General features: G+C 34.8%; 1 non-coding gene across 1 annotated transcript; it reads left to right on the top strand.

Annotated features, from left to right (window-relative positions):
- The first annotated feature begins 5038 nt into the window (after positions 1 to 5038).
- LOC130830662 (small nucleolar RNA SNORA1) lies at positions 5039 to 5173 on the top strand. The gene has a single exon (XR_009047834.1). It is a non-coding gene; the product is annotated as a small nucleolar RNA SNORA1 (small nucleolar RNA).
- Positions 5174 to 5534: the final 361 nt, after the last annotated feature.

Below are 5534 nucleotides of genomic sequence, written 5' to 3'. Positions count from 1 at the left end.
GTTCCAGAGTGGAGCTTGGAGAGATGAAATGCCACTAGTGGAGTTTGTTGTAAACCTACTGCCTTCATGATGGATTCATATGTACCAGGATAGAGCTCTAGTTTCCTGATTACTTTAGTCTCCCTTTTCTATCATTAAGAAACAAATCCTAAGTTTTTAGAAAAATTTTCTTTTTACTTACATGTTGTTTATATTCATGCTTTAAAAGTTAATCTTTTTTTTTGAGGCACACCAAGGTCAATCATCTGTATTTATACACATATCCCTGTATCCCCTCCCTCCCTCAATTCCCCCCCACCCTCCCCATCCCAGTCCTCCAAGGCATCATCCATCATCGAGCTGAACTCCCTTTGTTATACAGCAACTTCCCACTGGCTATCTATTTTACAGTTGGTAGTATATATATGTCTATGCTATAAAAGTTAATTTTATATAATATTTCATGATGTGCTATTTGTTTTATACTGTGAGTGGTGGCCAGAGACAAAGAAAATAAACTGTGTATGTAAAGAAGTTTAAAAATGATCTTCTTAGAATATTAGGTGTTTTTAAAATATTCAATGTGGATATGTGATTGGGCTTTTATAAATAAAAAATAAGATGTGAAAAGGAGCACAATAATGTTGACCCTGAGCTAGATATATTTCAGTGATCACAATGGAGTAACAGTGTTGACCATTGCTGACTCAGATTGGATTTACTAAAGCAGAACCTGAGATAAGAATTTTTGTTCAAGTGCCTTACTGATGGAGTACTCTCAGCAGAAAGGCTGTGCGGGACATCAAGTTTGGACAAGGAAAGAGTGCTAAGCAGCAGTGCAGTCCCAGGAACCAATAGCACCTTAGAGATAGTCCCACCTGGGATAAGGGGTCAGTATCCTCATGCAAACCAGGTCTACAAGAAGGTTGGGATGAGAGTGGGGTGGGCAGTAATTTCCTGGGCAAGTGTGTCTCATTTGGCCAAGGGCTATTCTCTCAAGAAGGGAGAAGCTGTGAGTTGGTCTCAGCCAACTGGGAGATGGGAAGTAGGACATAATACCAGCAGCATCCTTTATACTTGCCACAAAGGATGTGTACTACACCTTCTGGGTTTTAGTATAATTCCATGAGTCTGTTGTGTCTGAATATTCATTGGGCAAGAGTAACTGTGACTAAATAGATCCCAAAAGTTAGCCATATAAATATTACTTCTCATATATAGTCTAGAGACTGTAGAATTACATTTATTGCCTAGAAAAATTTTAACAAAACCAAAGCACTAGTAAGAAAATAGGCAGTAGGCCTGTTATTTCAAAATAATGAAAGAAACATGAAAGAAAAAGAAAGAAGAAAGAAAGAAAGAAAGAAAGAAAGAAAGAAAGAAAGAAAGAAAGAAAGAAAGAAAAAGAAACAGTAAGGAAGGAAGAAAAGGGAAGGGAAGAGAAGGGAAGGGAAGGGAAAAGAAGGAAAGAGAAGAAAAAGAAAGACCTCCAAGATTGTCATCAAGGAAACAAGACAATTAGCATGGCTACAAACTCAAGTACATTGATATATCCTGTTCAAGTATATTTCCTTCTAACTGTATTTATTGATCCTATACTGGGGGAAGCAATGTCTATTCAATGGGGAAACTATTCCTCATATTCCTGTTACTTTAGATGTGAGAAAAGGATTTAAAAGCTGGAAACAACAAGGCAGCTTTGAAAATTTCTCACTAAATGACTGCAGTCTAACTCACTTGTCACCAGTCCAGTGTACATTCCAGTAGCATGGTCAAGAAGACTGTGGAGGCCAGTCCCATACCACAACCACCTTGTTTTCACAGTTGACAGAAGCTTTTTGTCTAGGTGATGCTAAGCTCATGTATTTGATAATGTATAAAGGAGTGAGAGGGGAGGACTAGAGTACATATAATTGATAATTTTAGTGGAGTTAGCACATATTTTCTCCAATTGAAATCCAAATTAGTTATCATTTTAAGTAGGCCATCCATCACCACAATGAATGTGCATTTGCAGAAAGTGAAATGTTAATAGATGCTTTTTTCAATCAGAGTACATCCTGGTTCCATTTAAAAATATTTAAAGCTTCACTTTGTAAATTAAATATAAGTGCTGATATGTTCTCCTTATAAAACACAGAACCCTTTCCTCTTCCTTCAAAGACAAATTGATGCATGACTGATCAAAGTTGTTGAGAAGATGGGGAGGTTATATAAGAATAACTGTGGACACTAAGCCCTCCCTTAATTTCTCTGACCTGGAAATTACAAATATCCCTTACAGTATGCAATGCTAGTTTCAATAACTTTATGGAGTATTCAAAAGAATTTATTTTTTAAAAATTGCTAGTTAAAATTTTACTGAAACTTCTCCTTCAATATTAAGCTACAATGATAGTAAGAAGAAAATAATATAGATGAATATTTGAAAGCCATACAAAGCATGTTAAATGTATAATATTAATTAATAATTATACATATTATAGTAATGATAACTAACATTCATTTAGTGCTTACTAAGCACTATTATAAACACTTTGACAGTTTTGAATCATTTATTCATGACAAGAACTCTAAGTGGGAGGTAATTTTATTACCCTAATATCATATACGACTAATATTAAAATCCAGAGGTCTAAGTATAGCACTAATCATAATGCTTACATAATATGTAGTTCCATTTTATAATAATATCAAGAATAAAGGTAATCATAACCTAAAACTTCACTTTGAGCCATTTAAGAAAATACCTTCTTTACATCCTTGAGTTGCTTTTAGATGTTCACTTCTTCTAAGTTATCTTCATACACAATTTAGTATGAGATGTTACTCCCACTGAGTGATAGGTTGTCTCCATAAGAAAAGGTCAGATGGTAGTCACATTACCTTAACACCTAATAGTAAGAGATGAATTAGGCTTTGTTGATGGAGTTATTAATAATGATCACTTAGGATGGGAATGATCAAAAGTGAACATAGCCTACATCATAACCAGGGGTTAACTCTGGTCAAACCCACGCACAGATCTCACATATCAATTAACTTTCAGTGATAAAAGTAGTTTGTCTAGTGTGTTACTATATATGCTTCTGTAAGATTTTCTTTGCAATGATCTCAACAAGCAACAGGTAGAGTAGAGATGAGAGAAGGCTGTGAGAAAAAAAAAAAGGACTTGGTAGTTTTAATTGAGCTCTAATTCAGTATGAAACTGCAATGCATTGTAGCTGCTAAATGTGGCATGAAAATTGCACTAGGAAATAGATACAGTTAAGATCAGTACAAGTCATGGCAATGCCAGGCAGCCTCTAAAAGACTGTATTAAAGTCTTGTAATTGTATTTTACAGTGATAATGGAAAGGTGTAAACTACGCTGGTGAAGAATCTAGAAATGTTCTTCGGGAGCATACATTCAGCTGCCTGAGATTGAAAAGATTTTACTGAACAGTTTTAACAGCCCAAGTCCTTTTTCAGAACTTTTCCATCCATTATCAATGTAATCTTTACTCTGAGTTTTGGAGGTGAGCCTTATTCTCTCATTCCCAAAAATGAGCATTATTTTCTCATTTTATTGGTGATGAAACTGGATTTCAAAGAAGTGAAATAATTTGCACTGAAATGCATGAATAATAAAAGCAGTAAAAATAATAGCAATGAGAATTATTATAGTATCTGCTATCATTTATCACTGCGAGCTAGGTAAGGCACTCTTTAATAGCTTTATGGAGTTTAAATTATTGCATTCTCACTATGATCCCCAGAGAAAATCACAAATGAAGGCTGGAGTCTGAACAGCAAACCATGTTCTTTAACACCAAAGCTTATGGTCACTTATGTAGGTTTAAAGGATACTTAGCCTGAGAAGGATGCTTTGGTGAGAAGCAGGGCTCTGTGACTATTTGCTGTTCAATCCAGGGTATGTTGCTTTTCCTGTTTGGACCTTGGTTTCTTCCTCTGAGTGAAAATGATGGCTATGTCATGATGCATTTATAAAAAATATCTTCTGCTTGTCACCGACTACTTTCCTTTCCTGATAATTCTGCTTGTTCTTGTCCGAATGATATTTTTTCTAAAGGTGTTTCTTCAAGATTCACAAGTTCTCCTTAAATCTCACTATATTATTATAATAGTTTGCTGATGTCTTGTTTCATAGACCTCCGTGATCTGTAATTTCCTTCAGAAAGTGAAATTGTTATCAGGCTTTTATTCTATTTCCTGTTTTCCTTTTAAAGCTACTCTTTTCAAGCAGCATTTGTATATTGTCTTCCATATTAATCTCAAAGGTTTTGCATAAAGTTCCCCTTTTTCTATTTATTTAATCTGATGGGTCTTTATTTTGTATGTCAGCTATTCCTTTTAAAAAGAGTGTTTATTTAGCCTACATAGTCATCTCCTACTTGTTTGACTTTCTCATTCCATTGGTGTTTTCCTCACTCTGATTTTTCAACTCCACTTCAGCCACATTACCATTACAGAGCCAAATCCTGGATATTATCATCACTTGAAGTAATCAGTCACTGAAGTCATTGGTTCAGACATTCCATTCTCTGTTAATAATCTCTATTCTGCCCTTTTATACACTTATATCTTTGTCACAAATAGTTTATCTTTTTAAGGTCAAAGATTTCATTGTTTAATTGAACTTTACATCCCAGATAGATAGATAGATACAGTAGATAGATAAACAAAAGAAACAGATCCTTTGTCTTTGCTCCCTCTCTATGAGATTTACTTCATTTACTCTATGAAGTAAATCTCATGACTTATCATTTCAGTTACTCCCTTGCTAATATTCCAAACTTTATCCTCCTTCCATTGGCTTCTAATAATATTTAAAAGTTCCAAATCTTGAGAAGATCTACAAGTTTTTGCATTACTTAGTCTTTCCCAATACCTCAAGCTTCAAGTCATGATACCTTTTCAATTTATTCTAAGTTGCAGCTATTCTGCAATTTAAAATATATATATCCTCATGGACTATTTCCAACTCATAGTCTTTACCTGCAGTTTTCTTTATCTGCATTGACCATTTTTCCTTCTTTCCTTTGGAAATAGTAACTGAAGCCTCATTCTATTGAAAATGGTCACTGTTGTTCATAGTGTCCATTAACTGTTAATGTGGCTACATTGAGAACACAGGTGTTGCTTCCATCACTGTAATTTTATTGCAATGGTGACAATGAGAGCTGCACCATTTTTTTTTTTTTTGCTAGGCTCATGAGTAAAATTGGATATAACAAGCCTTTTCAATGTTAGAAAAGATGAAGGAATAAGTAGCAACCTGCTTGCTATATTTAACTTCTAGGGTCCTAAAGTAAATTGCTTGAGGAAATTGGATCCCAAAGATTACAGGTGGGGAATTTTGAAGTGTGTTCATATTCCATTGGAGATCAGAGAAGGCTAAAAGAATTGTGGCAAGGCTGACCCACATGACAGATGTGGATTGAGCAAAACTTTTTGAAAGGGCTATCTTACCCTGAAGATTATGACTTTGAAGGAACTAAGGTGATTGGCAGTAGAAAGAATCAGAACATGCGAAGTCCGTTAAAAATTTATTA

The sequence above is a fragment of the Hippopotamus amphibius genome, chromosome 10, assembly GCF_030028045.1.
Source record: "Hippopotamus amphibius kiboko isolate mHipAmp2 chromosome 10, mHipAmp2.hap2, whole genome shotgun sequence".
NCBI lineage: Eukaryota > Metazoa > Chordata > Mammalia > Artiodactyla > Hippopotamidae > Hippopotamus > Hippopotamus amphibius.
The sequence above is the reverse complement of the archived record's forward strand: the minus strand, read 5'-3'. Positions and strand labels throughout refer to the sequence as shown.